Source organism: Lutra lutra, chromosome 2 (genome assembly GCF_902655055.1).
Source record: "Lutra lutra chromosome 2, mLutLut1.2, whole genome shotgun sequence".
Classification (NCBI taxonomy): domain Eukaryota; kingdom Metazoa; phylum Chordata; class Mammalia; order Carnivora; family Mustelidae; genus Lutra; species Lutra lutra.
Genome location: NC_062279.1, coordinates 59983328 through 60006502, shown reverse-complemented (window position 1 = coordinate 60006502; position 23175 = coordinate 59983328). Strand labels below are relative to the sequence as shown.

The 23175-nt window shown below is 45.0% G+C and overlaps 1 pseudogene; it reads right to left on the bottom strand.

The window, feature by feature from the left end:
* Nucleotides 1–2817: 2817 nt before the first annotated feature.
* LOC125094066 (histo-blood group ABO system transferase-like) lies at nucleotides 2818–15002 on the bottom strand (annotated as a pseudogene).
* Between the last annotated feature and the right edge of the window lie 8173 nt (nucleotides 15003–23175).

Genomic DNA, 23175 nt, shown 5'->3' with positions numbered 1-23175 from the left:
ACCTTCATGTGTACTTCCTAACTGATGACATCCCTCCTCAGGTTCATCTGTTAAGTCAAAGACCCCTTGAGCACCAAACAACCCCTCAAGCAATAACCATAGCCTGACACCAGCAAGACCCCGCATGATGGACCCCAAAACAATGATTGGCCGGACCTTTACTGGCCACCCTCACACCTGCCTACCGACCTTTGTCCTAGATTTTCCTCATATAAAAGCCCAGAAGTGTTTTCAACACCCTGAGACCATGCCAGTCCTTGGACTTCTGGTGTCGACTGCACTGAAATACATTCCTTTCCTGTGTCACCACTACTCATCTCTCTGCCATTGGATCTGGGACACCGTGAATGGTGTAATGTAGCAAGTGAAGTACCAGTTCTTCCCCTCCCCAAAGTTCACTGCTGCTGCTCCTCTCACTGCCATTCTGCTCTTGGCCTACTGACATTTCTGAGCTGATTCTGTCAAACCTGTATCCTTTGTTGTGTCTACGTAGCCACAGAAGTGTCTGGTCTGTGAATGTAGTGGTCAACTGGGTGAGATTTCCTTAACCCCTGGAAACTTCCCTCCTTCTAAAAAACAAAAACAAAAAACAAAACAGAACAACAACAAAAAACCCTTCCAGTCTTTGCAGATGGGGAAGAGGGGTCTTGGTGTGTGGGTGTCAGGATATATCTTCAGCACCAGCCAGGCCTCTTAGCACTCTTCCTTGGCCTTCACTTCCTACTTGCCAAGTCTGACAACCACCAGAGGGAAGAGCCTAGGGCCTTCCCAGGTCAGCCCTGAGCAGGCACCCAGACCACACATGCAATGTCCCAGGGGCTTGGGAATAGGTCAGAGCTTCCAGGCCCTTCTTCCCTAAAGCTCATCACTCAGCCTTTCTCCCAGTGATTCTGCTTGGTTTCTATTTGCCCCAAGTATTATCCATTGCCCTAGGGAGCAGAGACGTACATATGCCTTTAAATGGTTTGGACACTGAATGTCCTCCAGGAGCCACCTCACTAGTGGGAGAAGTGGTGGAAGGCAACAAGTCACAGAGGAATCCAAGGGTCTGGTGTTTCCCTCTCCTGAGATGGGGACATCTGTGAGAGGAGCAGTGGCCAGCTGGTGGGGGGAGGGGAGCAGTCACCTCAGATGCAATAGGTGAGGCTGAGACCCCCGGGTTATGCTCCTGGCATCAGGACTGAACTGGTCTTCAAAGCTGCAGATTGGTTGGGATCATCTTCAGGCTGAGGAGGAAAATGAGGGGAGCAGGAGACTGAGGAGGCTCATAACAGACACATAAAAAATTGCTCAACATTCCTTGACATGAGGGAAATACAAATCAAAACTATAATGAGATACCACCTTACACCAGTTAGAATGGCTAAAATTAACAAGACAGGAAACAAGTGCTAGTGAGGCTGTGGAGAAAAGGAACATTTTTACACTGTTGGTGGGAATGCAAGCTGGTGAAGTCCCTCTGGAAAACAGTATGGAGTTTCCTCAAGAAGTTGAAAATAGAGCTACCCTCTGACCCAGGAACTGAGCTCCTGAGTATTTACCCCAATGATACAGATGTAGTGAAAAGAAGGGCCACCTGCACCCCAATATTCATAGCAGCGATGTCCACAATAGCCAAATTGTGGAAAGAGCCTAGATGTCCTTCAACAGATGAATGGATAAAGAAGATGTGGTCCATATATATAAAGGAATATTCCTCAGCCATCAGAAAAGACGAATGCCCACCATTTGCATCAACTGGATGGAACTGGAGGGGATTATGCTGAGTGAAATAAGTCAAGCAGAGAAGACAAAAATCATATGGCTTCACTCATACGTGGAACATAAGGAATAGAGAGGAGGACTGCAGGGGAAGGGAGGGAAAACTGAATGGGAAGAAATCAGAGAGGGAGACAAACCATAAGAGACTCTGGACTCTGGGAACCAAACTGAGGGTTACAGAATGGAGAGGGGTGAGGGGATGGGGTAGCTGGGTGACAGGTATTAAGGAGGGCACATGTGATGAGCACTGGGTGTTACAGGCAACTAATGAATCACTGAACACTACATTAAAATCTACTGATGTACTATATTGACTAGTGAATTTAAAATTTAAAAAATAAATTAAAAAATAAAAAATAAAACCAAGGCAGAAACTGTACATAACTCAGAGGGCTCTGTGCTCCTGGAAGCTGAGCTAGTGGACACAGCCAAGGCCTCTGGTGGCCAGGGGACTGAAGGTTTGAGAGGTGGCTCAGTGTTCCCCTTTCCATGAAGCCCCATGGCCATGGCAAGGTGCAGGGACTGGGAGGGAAGACCCAACCAGAGGCCATCCTGGCTCCACGGCCACTGCAGGACCACTCCCAGCCCCACCAGGCAGTGTCTGTCTAGAATCAGGAAAAAAACCTTTTCCCTTAATTGTTCTTTTTAGAGATGGTTGCTTAGGATTGACACAGAAAAACATCTGACATAAAACTAGAGCTGTTCACAGCTGCAAATGACCCAGAAGTTATCAACATGTAGTGATCACAAAGAGAGGACCTTGTGTCCCCAGGCAGGCCTCCTGTGTGCAGGTGCAGCTGGGGGCACTAGACATTTCCGTGTGGGCAGGGCTGGGCTCCACAGTCTCCCTCGAAGGGACAGAAGTAGGAACCTGCTCTGATAGCTCTGCTCAAGACAGCACCCCCCTGATGGAGATGGGGACAGCCCCTCATGAGTCTGGATGTCCTGGTGATTCTTGGGCATGGCCTGAATCTCAGCTTCTTCATAAAGGGGGTGGGGGTAGCCCAGCCACCATGGTCCCACAGGTCCTCCAGGGGATGGCCCAGCAGCCGCAGGTCACAGGTGGTCCTGGGACAGCCCCTCATGAGTCCCAGATGCCCTGGTGATACTTGGACATGGCCTGAATCTCAGCTTCTTCGTGAAGGGTGGGAAGGGCAGCCCAGCTGCTGTGGGTCCCACAGGTCCTCTGGGAATAGCACCTTGGTGGGCTTGTGGTCCAGCAGGTACCTGTTCAAGTGGCTCTTGTCATGCCACACAACCTCGATCCCATTGGTCAGGTTGACCCCCATCACCTGGTGACAGGCCAAGGTCAATCAGTGAACCTCCACCACCAACCCCCACCAAAAGGCCTCCATGTAGTAAATGTCCCCCTGGTCCCTGGGGATGTGGGCCTGGGACTGTGGCTGGCACTGGTAGCTGAAGTCTTCATGGGACACCTGGTAGGAACTGGGGTGCATGAGGCCAAAAAGGGGGGACAGGATCTCCATGCCCACATGATCAAAGAACTTCATGTCCACATCTGCACACACCAGGTCGTCCACCTCATGGAGGAAGCGTTGCTCACAGAAGCAGCTGACCATCACCATGTGCTGCATGGACACATCCTGCCAGTGCGGGGCGCCAGGGACTTCGAGGTCCCCGAGGACCTCCAACACTCCCAGGGGTGCACACGGTCTGGGAGACCGCTGGTCAGTGACGACCTAGTAGGTGACCCTATGTCCCACCATGATGGGCTTCTCTGCCCTCTGCAGGAACAGCTTCAGGAAGACCACCTATCTATATGGATGAGGGACAAGGTGGGAGGAGGGTCACTGTCAGATGCTGGCGGGAAGACCCCAGAGCTGGGGGCCATGGACATGTGCACCTTCTTCTAGGGGACAGGCCTTGGGCTGCTTTAAGCAACAGCCACTCTATCAGCCTGTCCTAAGCAAGTCTGCTTGTGGGTGTTCCCTACCTTCTGCTCCCAGAGATGGGGGCCATCAGCACCCCATCATACAAAGGGGAACCTGAGGCTTCAGAGGCAGGAAACCAACCCCACAGTCAGCATGCTGGAGTCAGCAACCCTTCCCCTGTGTCGAATTCCAAGGCAAACCCTGAAGGTGCCCTCCCCTGGGCAACCCCTTTCAGGTCCTGCCCCACCTGCCAGGAGTGGAGCACCTTTGGGCACAGCCCTCCTTTATATGGCCTATAGACTGGCTAGAATCAGCAGGGCGGCCTCCTGCCCCACTTTGCTTTGAGTGGGTTGTTGCTGGTCTCCACAGCGCTGTCTCCGCCCCCATAGGGTCCTCCCTTGAAGGCTACTGGGCCTCTTGCTGACAAGGTCCATCAGTCAACCACTGCTATTCCTAGGAGGGATCACCCTCGAACTCCCCCAGATCAGGAATCAGGTCCAGCCCATGGGCAGGGAAGGAGAAAGAAGACTGCTGAAAAAAGAGAGGGCTTGCTTAGGCCCCAGCCATGAGTCCAAGAGTGGAAGCTTCCAGGTCCAGGTCTATATCCCCCCCGGCTTCAAGAAGTTGAAAGTTTTGTCTCTTTGAGGTGACTACCTGTGGGGACAGCAGCTCCCCATTGTCAGCAAGGGTGGTGAGACCCTATGAGATTGATTTTTTTAAGGCTTTATTTATTTTACACAGAGAGCTAGAGAGGGAATATAAGCAGGGGGAGTTGGGGAGAGAGAAGCATGCTTCCTGCTGAGCAGGGAGCCCAACATGGCAGAGTTCAATCCCAGGACCCTGGGATCTTGACCTGAGCTGAAGCAGATGCTTAAGGACTGGGCCACTCAGGCACCCTGAGACTGATTTTTTCACACACGCACTAAGGCTACTTCCCTGTGTCTGCCCCATACCTGGCAGCTTAGTAAATCGCTCACACAGGGAAAGTGAGCACTACATTTAAATTGAGGACAAGGCCACACACAGCTGGCAAACATGAGTCAGGTCACCAGGGCGCAAGTCCAGGTCCAGCCAACAGGGGAACAAGCCAGACATGAAGCAGGGGGAGAGACAAGTACTCTTGGCAGAGGGCAGAGAGAATGTAGAGGCCTGGAGTCAGGCTCGAGGCACACGCCTGGGGAGGTGGGGTGGGATATGGTGGGAGGTGGGGAGGATGCGGTGGGAGAGGAAAGGCTGGAGAGGACAGGCAGCTGGGGAGTGGATCACAGAGAGGCTCAAAAGTTATGTTCTGAAAAGATCACTCTGCTGGTTACCAGAGAAGAATGGGCTCTGTACAGCAGAGGACAGGGAGACCCTAACCCTAAGCCCTAACCCTAACCCCACCCTAACCCTAATCAAATATCATGCTCAATTTTGAGGACTGACAGCTGTACTCTGAAATCACAAACAACTCCATCATGCTGGCTTTCATTCCTTGCCCAGTATTGTACTGAAAGTTCTATCCAGAACAGTAAGGCAAGAAATAAGGAATCCACATGTGAAAGGAAACAGTAGAACTAGGTCTATTCAGAGACCAGAGATGGCATCATCTTATATAGAAAGCTTCGTAAAGAATCAACAAAAAATTATTACAGCCAGTTCCCTAATTCCACAAAGTTACAGGTCAAAATAGTAATACATAAAAATCTCTTATTTGTATACACTAGCAATGAATCATCCAAAAAGGAATTTAAGAAGACAATTCCATTTTAGGGAACATCAACATTGACAAAATACTTAGGAATCAAGGTGTACATTGTACACCAAAAATTATAAAACATTGCTGAAAGAAAGGGAAACCTAAGTAAATCTGAGGACACCCCATGGTGATGAAAAGACATACTATTGATAAGATGGCAACAGTACACGAAGCAATGTGGAAATTCAATATGTTCCCAAGAAATTTCACAAAGGCCTTTGGGAAGAAATGTACAAGCTAATCATAACAGTCATATGGAATTTTAAGGGACCACAAGATAGCCAAAACCATCTTGAAAAAGAAAACTGAACGTGAAAGATCATACTTTCAAAGTTCAAATCTTAATACAAAGCAACAGCAAATAAAACACTGTGATACTGCCATAAAGGTATGGATATACCCTGAAACAAATAACACATTATACGTTAATTAGTTGCATTTAAATTTAAAAAATTTTTAAGAAAATAAATTTTTTTTGAAGTATGCATCAGATCAGTGGGATTTAACTGAGAGCCCAGAAATAAACCCCTTCATCAATGGCCCACTGAATTTTGAGAAAGGTAGACAATATTACACTGGGGGGACAGAATGTCTTTTCAACGAAAGGTGCTAGACAATTAGCTATCCATGTACAGAGGAATGGAACTGGACCCTTACCACACATCCCGTATAAACATTAACTCAAAATAAGTTAAAGGTTTAAATGTAAGAGGTGAAAGTATAAACTCTAGAAGAAACAAATGGGTATAAATCTTCATAATCTTGGATTTAGCAATGCTTTTAGATATGACACCAAAGCATAAGAAGGGAAAGAAAAAAAATAGATAAAATAATATCCTCAAAAATAAAAATCTGTCCTGGGTGCCTGGATGGCTCAGTTGGTTAACCATCCGACTCTTAATTTTGGTTCAGATCATGATTTCAGGGACATGAGATTGAGCCCCATGTCAGGCTCCACACTGAGTTTAAGTGTGGGCCTGTTTAAGATTCTCTTTCCTTCTCCCTCTGCCCTTGTCCACTTGCACACACACTGTCTCTCTCACTCACTCTTAAAAAAGAAATGTAAAAAAAAATTAAAAATATTTGTACATCAGAAGATACTATCCAGAAAGTGAAAAGACAGCCCCCAGAATGGAAGAAAATATTTGTACATTATTTATCTAATAAGAATCTGTTGCCCAGAATATGTAAAGAGCTTTTACAACTCAACAAAGAGACAGCCCCATTTTTAAAATGGACGAAGGACTTGGATAGACCCTTCTCCAGAGGAATCATACAAATGGTGAATAGCACATGAATAGACGTTAAACGTCATTAGTTTTTATGGAAATGAAGATTTAAACCAGTTAGATGTCCTTTTACACAAGTAGAATCACTATGATCAAGAAAACTAAAAATAACAAAAGGATGTTGAGAAACTGAAACCCTTAAAACTTGCTTGTGAAAAATGGTGCAGTCTACATATAAAATAGTTTAACATTTACTCAAATAGATCAAAGCAGAATTACCATATGACTCAACAATTGTACTCCTAGACATACACCCCCCCAAATTGAAAACACTGGTTCAAACAAAGAAACAAAATGTACAGGAATATTCACAGCAGCAGTGTTCACAATAAGCAAAAACCAGAAACTATGCAAATGTCCATCCATAAACAAAATGAAGATAAACAAAATGAGGTAGATCCATAAATGGCCATCTTATTCTGCCCTATGAAGGAATGAAGTAAAATGGTTCATTTGTGGGGGGAAAAATATGGTGGTTCCTTAAAATATTAAACACAGAATTCCATTACAGCCTATATGCCCCCCCCCAAATTGAAAGTAGAAGTACCCATATTCAGAGTAGCATTTCTCACAACAGCCAAAAGGTGGAAGTCACTCAAGTGTCCACCAACAGATGAATGGATAAACAAAATGTGGTTCATACTCTGTGGAACATGATTCAGCCTTAAAAACAAGGGAGTTCTGACACAGGGTTGAACCTGGAAGTCATCATGCTGAGTGAAATCAACCAGTCACAGAAGGACAAATACTGTATGGTTCCACTTGGATGAAATGTCTGGGACACAAAGCCAGATGTGGCTGCAGGGGGCTAAAGGGAAAGAACAATGGGGAGTTGGTGTTTCATGCATACAGGCTCCCTTGGGGAGAATGAGAAAGTTCTGAAGAATGATGTACAACCATGCGAACTCAGCTAAGGCCAGAGAATTGTGTACCTGAAATGTTTTAAGGGGTCAATGTTCTTATGTTTAGTCACTGTGAAAAAGTGAATGAAGGACTGATGCATGTCACAACATGGATGAACACTGAAAACAGCCCCAATGACATAAGACATATAGAAATACCACTCAGATGGGAGCTATCTGTGTTCCTTAAGTCTGTCAAGGTTACCCAAATAAGGGAAAGTTCTGGAAGAAATTCCAGAAGAAGAAACCTGGATCCAAATGGATAAGATATTTCAGACTGTTGGGCAGGTGTTGACAGCCAAAGTGGGCCTGTGGTCTGGGTTCAAATGTGGGGAACATCATGATTTCCTCACTTGGGGTTACATGGTGGTTCTGTAGGACAGTGTCCCTGTTTGGGGTAAAAAGCACCGAAGTAGCCCACGTGAAGTGGCAAACGTGGTAAAGAAACAACACCTGGGAGTCTGAGTGTGGAGATAAAATGTATTTTTGCTGCTGTGACAAGCTACTGCAGATTTGAAATCACTGAAGAGGAAATGACTCTTCCAAACATCCACATTAGCACCACGTCACAGAAGCAGAAAGGACATCAGACTTTGGGATGGAGGCCAAGCCCTCCCATATCCAGTTCACCCACCATGGAGAGACCACTAACCATTGGAGGAGGCCACATATTAGCAAGAGACTCATGGGAGGATTAAATTGGGCACCCCCATGTCTTGGGTTCAGTAGAAGCAGTGGGATTTGGAATTCCAATTCTCCACAATGTTCTGCCACAACCCGGTTAGAACTGTGAAAAAGCATGAAGGGAAGCCTCAGTAAAATGCACTGGGGATGCCAGAAGGGGAGACTGGAAGGGGGCACCTGGCACTCAGTGCCCATTACAGACCCCGCATTATAATCCCCCACTGGAGAGACTCATCCATTCCAGGCCCCACAAGGGAAGCTAGAGAGTTCATCTCCTACAAGAAATCCACCATCCCAGCAGCTCAGCTGGTGAGAATCCTCCATCACCCTGAACCCTTGCCTTTCTCCAGTGGACTTTCCCTCCAAGCAACCCTTCCAACTTCTTCCTCCTTCTCCATGAATTAATGTTCCTCTCCTTTGTTTCTTGCACTTGCCCGTGATGTGACTATAGCTTACTCATCCCAGATTGCCATTCTCTGCTCTTCCCAAATAAACCCATTTTTTTCTGGTCAAATAACTGGCAATTTGAGCTTAAGGAGAACAGAACTAATAAATTCAAGAAACTTGCAAGGAACAAAATCAATACACCCAAATGAATTGCATTTCTACATGCTCAGAAGGATCCATCAGAAAGAGACTATGGAAAACAATTTCATTTACTACCACATCCAAAAGAACAAGATACCTAGGAGTCCCCTGAACCAAGGAGGTGACAGACCAGTCCTCTGACAGCTGTGGGACACTGATGACAGACAGGGAGGGAGACACAAGGAGACAGGAAGACACTCTGTGCTTAGGGAAGAACCAACACTGGGAAAATACCTACTCTCCCCAAAGTCAGCTACACAGTTTGTGCTGTTGCTCCCAAACTTCCAGACTCCAGACCAACCCTGAAGTGGGTATGGACACAGGAAGGACCCTGCAAGGCCAAGGCAGGAGGAGAACAAGTATTGTGCCAGGCATCAGCTCCCTGACTGCAGACTGTCAGAGGAGCCCCAGGAACTGAATCTGCATGTGCATAAACACAGCTGCGGGACCTGGGGTGTGCATCTGAGCCCAGAAAGGGGAGACCTCCCAGCCCCACACACAGCACCATGGGAGGCCATGTCACCACACACAAAACCATGGTAGCCCCAGTATCTACACAGCACACCCTTCCTCCATGGGGTCCTGAGATCATGCAACCCCTCACCAGTCCCCACTCAGGTGGCAGGAGTCATCTGCCATGAGTGTGGACATGGCTGCACGTCCTCCATAGAGGGTCCTGTCAGTGTGGAAGTGGACCCACATCCTCTCCAGCTTGTCCTGTCACCATGGGAGTGCCCCATGTCCTCTAGAAGTCCCCACAGCAGGTCCTGAGGAGGCCAGGCTCCTGTCCCAGCTCAACTGCACAGGCCAGGCTTAAGACAGGAGCTGGGGTCCTGCATCCTCTGTAGGCAGTGGAGGCAAGTGTAGGACTAGGGGAGCTTACCCTTTAATGGAAGCACCTGCTCCCTCCCAGAGTCCAGCTAAAGCCATTTCATTCTGGAAATTCAAGCTGCATTGAGCCTGATATCCCCCAACTTCTCCAAAAATAGCTAAGGAACAATTAACTGGAAACAATATGGAATGACAACAGTCCCGGACCCAAACGGTGACACCGAACATGACTCTGGCTCTGACACAGATCCACACTCTGACCTCAACTTGTTCTCAAGCCTGGCCCTGACCCCAATCCATGACCCTAACTCTAGCTCCCAACACAAACAATGTTCACAACAATCAAAAAGTAGAAACTGCAATTATCCATCAATGGTGAATGCATAAACAAAGTGTGGTGAAGGGTTTGAATTTGGTTTCAGGTTCAGGTTTCAGTCAGAGTTCTACATCAGGCCTTGGGTTTAGGGTCAGGGTTAGGATTTAGAATGAGGGGCAAGGGAACAGTTAAGAGTTTAGTGTTTTAGGTTTATGATTTAGGGTTTAAGACTCAGGGCTTCTGGGATAAAGTTCAAGGTCAAATTTGGGGTTTGGGTTCATGCTGGGATTTGGGTTCAGGGTTCATGGCTCAGAGTTCTGCTTTGAGGTTTGGGTTCATGGTTCAGGGCTTGGATCCAGGGCTCAGGTTTAGAGTTCAGGCCTCAGGTTCAATTTCAGGTTTGGGATTCAGGGTTCCAGTTTGAGCTTTAAGGTCAGGTTAGGTTTCAGTGTTAAAGTTAGGGGTTAAGGTTAGTTTTAGGGATGACACATTTTCTTCAGTTGTCATCATGGACACAAAATTTCTACCAGAAGTTTCTAAATCTGAAATGTATTTCATCTGGATGTGAGGAGATGGTTTAGAATTTGAGATCTCAGTAACTCCCTACCAACAGCATTCTGATCCAAGGGTCTCCCAGTCACCCACAATTCACTTTTGTCTTGGCTCAAACATACCCTTGGCAGAGAAGGGCGAGCTGCTGCCAAAGTTGGGATGGCTTCACAATGGTAGAGCTGTGAAACCAAATATTGGGGAAATGTTCTTGGAAAATGAAACAGGAAACAAATAATTGGTCGACTTCTGATTCTTCCACAATAACAAAGACCAAGTTTCCAATAGAATCTGATAATGTTCCCTAGGAAGGCCTATGGTACTCATTACCAGCACAGAAAGAGGGCCTCCTCCCCAGCTTTAAACTAAGAATCACAGCAGGGTACATCCTACTTTGTGTCAAAAATAAAATTTTATTCGGCTGTTCCAGTGTACAATTTGAGGAAGCACTGACAACATTTTCCTTTCTCAAATCCTCATCAACGCATGGGTAAAATGCAGGCAATGTTGTAATGCACTGCTCATTGGAATACCAAGTACAAGGAGGGCTATTAGTAGCAATAAAAAGATATTGAACGTGAAACTCAGTAAAAGCACCCTTTATGGGCACTTAATGAGGATCCCTAACCATAAGATATAACATCTCATCCTATGGAATTCACCAATAAAAATCATCAATAACAACAGCCTGCTGACCACTGTAACCACCTCACCTCTTGACCTCTAGGCTTATAATACACATTCCAACCGCTAGAGACACACTTCTCAGCAGCAGAACAGGACTTGCCCACTCCTGATGGACCAACTCTTACAGTGAAGCCAAAAAAATCCCACTCCTTGGAAATCCCAGCCATTAGGACAAAGTCACAGAAACCACACCCAGAACTCAATAAAGGACAGACATCTCATGAAGTGGATGCTGCAGATCACCACCACACCCATGAAGTAACTCTACAGTGGACTCCAGATCTGTCCCTTTCTCAGGATGACACGGACACCGCATTCTTCCAATACTCCATCCTCAGAACAAAACCGTGAACTCGCCTCATCAGTCCTGTGTGCAGGCTCACAGTGAGCCCTGAAAAAGCCAGACACCTTCTTGAGAGCACTCAGCCTCTCACGCCTATCCTAGCAGATGGAGGGTGTTGCTCTCCCTGACTTCTGTGCCAACTAGAGAATGCTTGGAACAAGTCTTGCCATACTCCATGAAAAAGGCATATTCTTCATCTGCAAAATGATGGATGATGAAACACCAAGGATTCCCTGCACCTTCTTGAACCTTGGTAAATTTGAGATACACCTTGGCCAGAGCTATTATCCCCAATCTCCTACACACTTCCCTTATGCACTCCAGACCAGTTTCTGTCCACTTTGCTCATTCTCAGCCATTGTCTCTGCAGAGTAGTACAGTAGTACCAAGGTGCTGGGACTGAGGTGCTAGGTGCTAAGCCAGCACCTTGGACCCACTTACTATCAGAAATTAATATTCTTTTTATTAACAGGTGCATCCCAGAAGATCTTGCCACCACAGCCATTAGAAAAATCATGACAACAAAGGTCCCAACAATCTGTGCCAATCTCCTTGGCTCCACTCCCTGGCTCCAGGGATTGGCTCATCCATGGGCATGTGACCTGGTTTCAGCCAATGAGGTGGGAGGAACCTCAGATCTCAGCCTGCAGAGCCAAGCATGGGGTGGATCACCCAGGCCAGGAACTTTTCCATTGCACTTGCAGAAGTGGCCTCGGCCAGGCCCATGCCAGTGCCACAGAGGACCCAGGAAGCCAGGTGTTCCATAACATTGCTGAGGGCTGTCGGACTCGTCCTGAAGCCCGCACATGCCAAATCCTCCACTAACTCAGGAGAACCCTACATGGGCTCATGGTCTTGGCCTAAACAAGATGACCATCTCTGTGGTATATAACCTGCAGGATATACCCGCCAGGCAATGAAGACATACTCAGCCAAACAATACCTACATGGAATTCAACCACAGACAAATATTTTATGGCAAGCTTAAGGCCTAAAGAGAAAGGTGGGAGAATTCCTTAATTGTTGTCTTTTTTTTCCTTTCAAGTGGAGGGGCTGGGGTCAGGAAGGATAGATCCCAGCGTACTCCGCCTCTGATACTGGGAAAGTGTACACCCGCTCTGCCTTTGGAAAGGAAGAGCCCTCTCTCTCATCATCCATCATGTTGCAAATCTGGAGTGTGGGAAACTACTACCCATGGGCCAAATGGGACCTCCCCCTGTAATCTGTCAATCAAGTATGGTTAGAACATTAGTTATGGAGGTCTATGGCTGCTTCCAAGCCACAGTGCAAGAGTGGAGTCATTGTCAGAGACACCACATGGACTGCAATACCTAACAGAAAATCTTTTTTTTTTTTTAAGATTTTATTTTATTTGACAGAGATCACAAGTAGGCAGAGAGGCAGGCAGAGAGAGAGGAGGAATCAGGCTCCCTGCCGAGCAGAGAGCCCGATGCGGGGCTCGATTCCAGGACTCTGGGATCATGACCTGAGCCGAAGGCAGAGACTTTAATCCACTGAGCCACCCAGGCGCCCCCCTAACAGAAAATCTTAAAAGAAGACTTTACAGGAAAGTCTGTGCCAATCCCTGATCTCAAAGATCCTAGGATCATGTCCCTTCTTTGAGTAGAACATAGTGCCTCTGGGTAAAATCTCATTTCTTCACCCCCAAAGGCAAGGGCTTCCATCCTTTTAGCCAGAAGTCCATCTCCATTCTCCTCTATTTACACCTTGAATGGCACATCTACATGTCTGCAGCCCAACGGGAATTCACTGTCGTTTACTTGGTAGTGATGCTAAGAAACAGAGGTGTAAAGGTGAAATTGTGAGGGTGAGCATGTGTTTCCTCTTTATTAGCCACAGTGTGCAAGGAGAATACAATGCAGTAGCATGCTTTCTGTCCCACAGGAATGGCCATGCAATGTAGTTCCATAATGATCTCAGAAGACATCCACCTTCATAGAACAAACTTCATCTGGGAGGACTCCCAAATCCCTTGTCCTGGACACTATGTTCCACCGCGGCTGGGGGCACACAGAGGAACAGAGACTTCCCCCACCCATCAGGGTTTTGAAGGATGCCTGCTGTTCCAGGGCAAAAGATCCTGAAACTATTCATCCGCCTGTCATCCAGCCAGGCATCTGTGAGAGAGATCTACTCCAAGCAGAAAGGGCAGACCGACCGACAACAAATGACAGCCTTGTGTGACAAGTGCCACAACAGGGGACACTCAGAAGGACTGGGGGTGTGCAGGGTTGGCCAGACCTGGGGGTAGGGGGACCAGGAATGCTCCAGGAGGGTGATCACAGCTATGTCACTATGGGGGATGCTTCGGAGGACTGGGGTGTGCAGGGTTGGCCAGACTGGGAGCAGGGGGACCAGGAGTGCTCCAGGAGGATGTCACAGTTGTGCCCGTGTGTGGCTACATGTGTCAGTGTGACCGGGCATTGGCCAGACCGGAAACGAAAGGGCAGGCGGGTGAGGGGCGGTGTCCCTAAACTGTCTTCTGCAAGGCAAAAGTTTGGTAATGAGATTTCTTTCAGTACGATTTCACTTCACATGCATCTGTGAGTCCCTAAAGCTGATTGTGTAGAACATGAAATATGTAGTTGGCCATTGCTTTCAAGTCTGAGGTGCCAGGGACAGAGCACACTGGATATTTTATACTCTGCTTTCAGAGTATGATGACTTTTCCCGCCTTCATTTCTGACCCAAGGACAGGGAAAAAAGGCAACACAGATCTGCACTTTGAAATGTCAACAAAAATCCACAAACCCAAGTTGTCACAGGAGCTGAAGGTTCAGAACCAGGGTGACAGGAAGGGGAGGCAGATAGCAAGGAACCAAAAGAACGCATCGTGTGCATGTGAGCTGGCCCACTTCTCTACCTGTCGGAAGCAAGCCATGCCTGACAAGGGGGAGTCACACCTGCACCTGGTCTGTCTGTTTGCTGCCCTTGAGCAGAGCAGAGGATGTGCTGAGCTGGGTGTGGGTGTCAGGGAGAGATGCCCAGCTGGCCACAGATGCTACCTGCAAGTACCTGTAGGACCAGTTCCTGGTCCTCAGCTAAGATGAAACAATAATTTTGTTTAGTTACCTATTTCCTGAGACAGGTAATGTGCTCAGTGCTTTGGTGACTAAATCCTCTCCCATTTTATTTTTTAAAAACACCTTAGGCAGGAAAAATTGACGTACAAAAAGCTGCCCATAGTTAATGTATGTAACTTGACCCTGACCCTAACTCTAAAAGCTAGTTAAGATATACTCAATTTAGAATATTTCTCGTAATTAGAGGATGAGTTTTAGGAGCTAAGGAATTTAGGGACCAACCTTTTCTGTTTTATTCTCCCGTGAATCTGGTAAGTCAGCACATTTGGCCAGTGCTATCTGGAGAGTGGCCACACGGGGGAAACAGTGAGTAAACATTGCCGCAAACCCCACTGCAAAGACAATTCTTCCTTCATCCTGTGAAACTTTGTTCATTCAATGTTTACAGATCATTGTATAGATTATGAAAAGTGTGACTTTGCTGAATTTTTTAAAAACAAAACTAATTCTTTCAACCTGTTAAGAATAGAAGATGTTTTCTAAAATCTCAGACTTGGTGAGCCCATGAAGGCCCAGGTGCCTGGGAAAAGGCTATTACTATTGAATCTATTCAGGTCTACTTAGGAAACAAGGATGATTTCTATTCCACTTCTTTTCAGGAAGAATTTGTGTCGACTAACCGCACTGAATCCACACAAAATAGTGCAGTTCAGAGGATTACAAAGGAGAATCAACAGCCTCCAGAAGAATGAAATTATTGGAAAAATTGGACAGCTATGTATAGAATGAAGCTTGACCATTCTCTTACACCATACACAAAGATAAACTCAAAATGGATAAAAGACCTCAAAGTGAGGCAGGAATCTATCAAAATCATAGAGGAGAACATAGGCAGTAACCTCTTCAACATCAGCCACAGCAACTTCTTTCAAGACATGTCTCCAAAGGCAAAGGAAACAAAAGCAAAAATGAACTTTTGGTACTTCATCAAGATCAAAAACTTCTGCACAGCAAAGGAAACCATCAACAAAACAAAGAGCAACCCTCAAAATGGGAGAATATGTTCTCAAATGACACTACAGACAAAGGGCTGATATCCAAGATCTATAAGAACTCCTCAAACTCAACACTCAAAAAACCAGATAATCACATCAAAAAACGGGCAGAAGACATGAACAGACACTTTCCCAAAGAAGACATATAAATGGCTAACAGACACATGAAAAAATGTTCATCATCATCAGCCATCAGGAAGTGTCAAATCAAAACTACATTGAGATACCACCTTACACCAGTTAGAATGGCAAAAATTAACAAGATAGTAAACAAGTGCTGGAGAGGATGTGGAGAAAGGGGAACCCTCTTGCACTGTTGGTGGGAATGCAAGTTGGTGCAGCCACTTTGGAAAACAGTGTGGAGATTCCTTAAGAAATTAAAAATAGAGCTACCCTATGCCCCTGCAATTGCACTACTGGGTATTTATCCCAAAGATACAGATGTAGTGAAAAGAAGGGCCATCTTTACCCCAACATTCATAGCAGCAATGGCCACAGTCACCAAACTGGAAAGAGCCAAGTTCCCCTTCAACAGACGAATGGATAAAGAAGATATGGTCCATATATACAATGGAATATTATGCCTCCATCAGGAAGGATGAATACCCAACCTTTGTATCAACATGGATGGGACTGGAGGAGATTATGCTGAGTGAAATAAGTCAAGCAGAGAGAGTTATCATATGGTCTCACTTGTGGAGCATAAGGAATAACACAGAGGACATTGGAAGAAGGAAAGAAGGGAGTTAGGAGAAATAGAAGGGAGAGATGAACCATGAGAGACTGTGTGTTTTGGAGGGGAAGGGGTGGGGGTTCGTGAGTCTCATGGTGGGTATTAAGGAGGGTATGTATTGCATGGAGCACTGGGTATGATGCATGAACAATGAATCTTGGAACACTGAAAAAATAAAAAATAAAGTTTAAAAAAAAAGAATGAAATTATTCTGCTTCCTTACACCATACAGACAAATAAACTCAAAAGAGTTTCAAAATCTCAATGGAAAACCTGAAACCATAAAAATACTACAAGAAGGCACAGACAGTAACTTCTTGACATGGACCAAAGCAACATTTTTCTAGATTGTCTCCTAAGGCAAAGGAAATAAAAGCAAAAATCAACTACTGGGACTATATCAAAATAAAAATTTTCCACAGAGCAGAAGAACTAGGAAGAAGTAATAATAAGAAGAAAACCTACTGAAATGGAGAAGATTTTGCAAATATTCTATGCAGTAAAGGGATAGTGTCCAAAATACATGTACAACTCAACACCCATAAAAATAATAATCCAGTTAAAAAAAAATAGTCAGAAGACATGAACAGACATTTCTCCAAAGAAGAAACACAGATGGCCAAAGGTCCCATGAAAAGATGTTCACCATCACCAAGCTCAGGAAAATGCAAATCAAAAGTATAATGAGATATTACCACATACTGTCAGAATGGCACTCATCAACAGCTCAAGAAAAAAACAGGTGTTGGGAGGATGTGGAAAAAGGGGAACCCTCATACACTGTTGGTGGAAAAGCAATCTGCTGCAGCCACTCTGGAAAACAGTATGGAGCGTCCTCAAGATGTTAAAAATAGAGCTACCCTAGGATCCAGCAACCGCACTACTGGGTATTTACCCAAAACATACGAAAACAATAACTCAAAAGGATGCATGCACCCCTATGTTTCTTGCAGCATTATTTACAAGATCACAATATGGAAGCAACCCAAGTGTCCATTGATAAAGTGATAGATGAGATAAGAGATGTGTACACACACACACATACACACACACACACACACACAGTGGCATATTACTCAGCCATAAATAGAGTGAAATCCTGCCATTTGCAGCCACTCGGATGGATCTAGAGAGGATTATCCTAAGTGAAATCAGTCAGTCAGAGAAAGACAATACCATATGATGTCACTCTTAGGTAGAATTGAAGAAACAAACATACATAAATAAAGGAGAAAGAAGAGACAAACCAAAATACAGATTCTTAACAATGGAGAACAAACTGAAGGTTACCAAAGGGGAGGTGGATGGAGGGATGAGTGAAATAGATGAAGGGGACTAAGAGTACCCTTTTCTTGATGAGCAGTGAGTAATATATAGAATTACTGATTCACGCTATTGTACACCTGAAACTAATATAACACTGTATGTTAACTCAACTGGAATTAAAATAAACGATAAAAACAATTTTTCTTTCAGTAACCTATTTGAAAAACCTTTGGTACACAATGTTCATACACCCTACTTGGGAGTATTTCCTGGACAATATTTATTCACTCTATTCCTTGAATTCAAATTTCACTGAATTCTTACATTTTACCTCTTAATCCTAGCCCACAGAAGCCATGGTCCCTTTCCATCCAGGATCAGCACCTACACATTCAACAGAGTTTAAGTAGAGATATATGCCACATCATAATCCAGAAAGCTATTACTGTTTCTGTTTTAGTATGAGATGGTCACAGAATATGGAACAGATTTCAGAGCAGGTTTGTTCTCTGTCCTGGATCACTAATTCAGTGGTTGTTACTTGGATCCATTTGGCTAATAGGTTCCCTGTGGATGAGCTTGCTTCCAGGCACATCCATGGAAGAAACAAAAGTGGGTGGGCTCAGTACAGGATAGGAAGAGGATCAAGTACAGACAAGGGTACAATTCCTCCCCTGATCCAGGAACTGGCATGGGTGCGGGTATGGGAGACAGAAGCAACAGGAGAAAACCAAGCTCACCAGCTGAATGCAGGAGACACGGGTCAAGCGACCTCATGATGTGGGGTGTGGAGGCTGCTCTGAGCTACCTCTGAGAGGGAGAGGGGGGAAGGAATGTGGAAGAGAAACTGCCTGCACCTGTCCCATGCCAGTTGCCCACCATTCCTGGCATACCTCAGTCCACACTGCTGACACAGCCTGGGCTCAGGATGGGCTGGCTCAGGTCCCTCAGCACTCAGTGAGGCAGCGAACTCCAGGGCTCAGAGACATGCTGAGGGAGGTGGCGGGGAAGGCTGCCCCTCTGAGGTCATCCCCTCTTTGAGCAGACAGCCCTGCAGGACTGCTGAAAACCCACTGAGAGGTTCAAAAGACATGCCATGGATGAACTAAGGCATGGAGAAACAGAAAACAATATAGGTTTTTAAGGTCAGAGCTGTCAGTTGAGGAGGTGGGAACAGCTTCTCTGAGGAGGACTGAGGGAAGGGCAGGCCAGGCTGAAAAGGAAGACGTGGCTCTCCTGATTGGAGACCTGCAGCCCCCTTCCAGGGCAGGGCATCATCCTTACCTCATAGGGGATCCATGGAAGTGTTCCCTCAGGGGACTGACAGAGCTGCCTCTTGAAAAGTCTACCCTGGCATCCAGTTGCACAAGGCAGAAGGGGAGGGCCACATGGAGGGAGGACAATACCCTGGGGACCATGGGGCAAAAGCAAAGGCTCATGATCATGAAGATGATGAAAAGTACGAGGTGGCAGCATGGGAGCCCCAGCATGAAAGTGCCATGGACACAGTGCCCACAGCTATAGTGACTGCGTGCCTTCTGTGCCAGGCACGATTCACTTCGGTGGACTCCAGATTAGTCCTAGCCACAACCTAGGAAGTGTGCACCATCACCGTCCTCCTCTCTCTATGCTGCTGCTAGGAATCACAGTCACCAGATCCTGATCGGTTTTCATGGAAACTGAGCACTGGCTTTCACCACACACTGTCCCCCAGTGGTGGTCTAGTGTGACCCTCATGCCTGGCCAGAGACTGCTGTCTACCTGTCCCCACAGAACTTAACAGACAGGGGGGGGTCCCTAAATTCCACAGGTATTGATGAAACAGATCCACAGGCCCCACTACCCTACCCACCACCAACACCCAGTGGGTCACTTGGGACCTCAGCTATTGTCACAAAACTCACCATGCCCTGTTTCTGTCACTTCCAACTGAAAATTGGGTTCTGATACCCCAATTTACCATACATCCTGGTTGCTGACTTGGGGCCATGCCATGAACCCACATGGCACCTTTCTGTTAGAGAAGGCCACCCCGCACCCCCTGGAAAATGTTTCTAAGGAAGTACAAGTCCATCAGGGCTACAGAGTGAACAATAGTACACAGCCTGCATGATAGTAATCAGTAATCTAACAAGGGTTGACCACCTCCCCCTGCCAGTCTCACAAAACCTTTCTCTGTCCCCATGGAAGTCATGGTCTCCCCTCAGAAATACCCCAGGAAACTAACCTTTAAACTGAATGCTCCCTTCACACTTTGATTCAAATCTTTTCCAACCACAATAGTATGAAAGTAGAAGTCAGTCACAAGAAGAAAATGGGACAATCAAAATATGTGGAAATTTAACAGCATGCTAGTAAACAACCAATAGTCAAATAAGAAATTAAAAGAAAAATTTAAAAGGAACTTGAGACAAATAAAAAAGAGAACTTATGAAAAGTTAGGGGATGCATCAAAAGTAGCTCTAAGGGGGAAGTTCATAGAAATTCAGGTCCTCATCAACCCACCTGAAAGCTCTCCAATAAATAACCTAATATACATGGGAAAGAAGTGGGGGGAAAAAAAAAACAAGCAAAGCCCCAAATCAGTAGATAGAAGGAAATAACAAGATGGAAAGTGGAAATAAATCCAATGGAGACTAAAAAGACAAAAGATCAATGAAAATATGAGCTGCCTTTTTTGGAAAGATAAACAAAACTGACAAACTTTTAGCTAGACTCACTAAGAAAAAGAGAGGGCTCAAATACAATTAGGAAAGATAATTGATTCCTGTGTCATTTCAAAATCCTAGAGGAGAACACAGACAACAACCTCTTCAACCTTGGGCACTGCAACTTCTTGCAAGACATATCTCTAAAGGCCAGGGAAACGAAAGCAAAAATGAACTATTGAGACTCCATCAATGTAAACAGTTTCTTCACAGCAAAGGAAACAATGAACTAAACTTAAAGGCAACCTACAGAATAGAAGATATTTGCAAATGGCATGACAGATAAAGGTCTGGTATCCAAGATCTACAAAGAACTGCTCAAACTCAACATCCAAGAAACAAAGAACCCCTCAAGAAATGGGCAGAAGACAGAAAGAGATACTTCTCCAAAAAAGACACACAAATGACCAACATTCCATGAAAAAATTCTCTACATCACTTGTCATCAGAGAATTCAAAACCACAATGAGATACCACCTTCCAGCAGTTAGGATGGCTAAAATTAACAGGACAGAAAACAACAACTGTTGGTGAGGATGTGGAGAAAGGGGAACCCTCTTACACTGTTGTTGGGAATGCAAGCTGGTGCAGTCACTCTGGAAAACAACATGGAGGTTCCTCAAAAAGTTAAAAATAGAGCTGCTCTACTACCCAGCAATTGCACTCCTTGGTATTTACCCCAAAGATACAGACACAGTGAAAAGAAGGGGCACATGCTCCCCAATGTCCATAGCAGCAATGTCCACAAGAGCCAAACTGTGGAAGAAGCTGAGATGCCCTTCAACAAAGGAATGGATAAAGAAGATGTGGTACATATATACCATAGAATAGTATTCAGCCATCAGAAGGGATGAATGCTCACCATTTGCATTAACATGGATGGAACTGGAGGGGTTATGCTAAATGAAATAAGTCAAGCATAGAATGACAATAATCATGTGGTGTAACTCATATGTGGAACACAAGGAATAGTGTCAAGGACCACAGGGGAAGGGAAGGAAAGCTGAATGGGAAGAAATCAGAGAGGGAGACAAACCATGAGAGACTCTCAATCACAGGAAACAAATGGGAGGAGAGGTAGGCTGGGTGATGGGGTAATTGGGTGATGGGTATTAAGGAGGGGACATGTGGTGATGAGCCCTGGGTGTTACATGCAACTAATGAATCATTGGCCATTACATCAAAATGATACCTTGCCTAAGTTAATTTAAATTAAAAATGTGAAAAACTTTTTAAAAAAGAAACATAAGCTATTACAATGAATATCACTAAAACACAAAGGATTGTTAGTACTATGAACAAGTAGAGGAAAACACCTTGGACAACCTAGAAGAAATGGATAAGTTCCTAACAACAACCTAGAATGAACTATGAAGGGAAAAAAGAAATCTAAACAGACTGATCACTAGTATAAAGAGTGATTTGATAATCAAATCCTCCAAACAAACAAATGCCCAAGACCAGACAGTTTCACTGAGGAGTTCAACCAGATGGTATAAGAAGATTTAATACCAACCCTTGTCAGACTGTTTAAAAGATAGGAGAGAAGGGCATCTGTCCAACTCATTTTATGAAGGCAGCATTACCCTCCTACCAAAACAAGAAAAGGACTTATAAGGACTAATAAGAAAAGGAAAGGCCTATATGTCTCATGAACAGAGATGCAAAAATTCTCAACAAATTATTGGCAAAATTAATTCAACAATACATCAGGAGAATCACACAACAGGATCCAGTGGGATTTATTCCAGGGATGCAAAGATGATTCCACATCTGCACATCCACCAATGGGATACACCACCTTAATAAATTAAAAGATAAAAATCATACAATTGTTACAATAGATGCAGAAAGAACACTTGACAAGAATCAATATACATTTATGATAAAGACTCTAAACCATCTGGGTATTGAGAAACATACCTCAGCCAAAGGCCCTATATGAAAAGCCCATAGCTGACATTATACTTGAGGGTGAAATGCTGAAAACTTTTCTACTACCAGCAAGAACAAGAAAAAGATGCCCCCTCTTAGCACTTTCACTCCTCATAGTATTGAAAGCCCTAGCCAAAGAATTTACACAAGAAAACAAGACAAAAAAAGATATGAAATCTAAATAGGAAAAGAAAATGGTCACTATTTGCAGATGACATGATATTATATGTAGAAATCCCTAAAGAGTCCACAAAATAACAAATTTTTTATTAACAAATAAACAAATTTGAATAAATTAGCTGCAGGATACGAAGTCAATATACAGAAACCTGTTGCATTTCTATTTTAAAAAGATTGTATTTATTTAACAGAGAGAGAGAAAGAGAGAGAGAGAGAGAGCACAAGCAGAGAGAGCAGCAGAGGGTGAGTGAAAAGCAGACTCCCGGCTGAGCCCAATCCCTACTGGGCCCAAGGAGCCCAATGCCAGACTCATTCCCAGAACCCCAGGATCATAACCTGACCTGAAGGCAGACACTTAACTGGCTGAGCCACCCAAGTACCCCAACTTGTATTTCTATATACTGATGACCAAATTCCACAAAGAGAAATTAAGAAATTAATGCCATTGATAATTGCATCAAGAAAAAAAAAAATCTAGGAATAAAAGTAACCAAGAATGAGAAAGACTTGGTATACTAAACACATGCTGGAAAAGGAAGGAAAAACATGTGCATGTTGTGGGGGGTGAAGGTATTGGCCAAAGATTTGGAAGATGACACAAATGGAAGCATATGCCATGCTCATTAACTAGAAGAGTTAATAATGTTAACATGTCCACCATACCCAAAGCAATC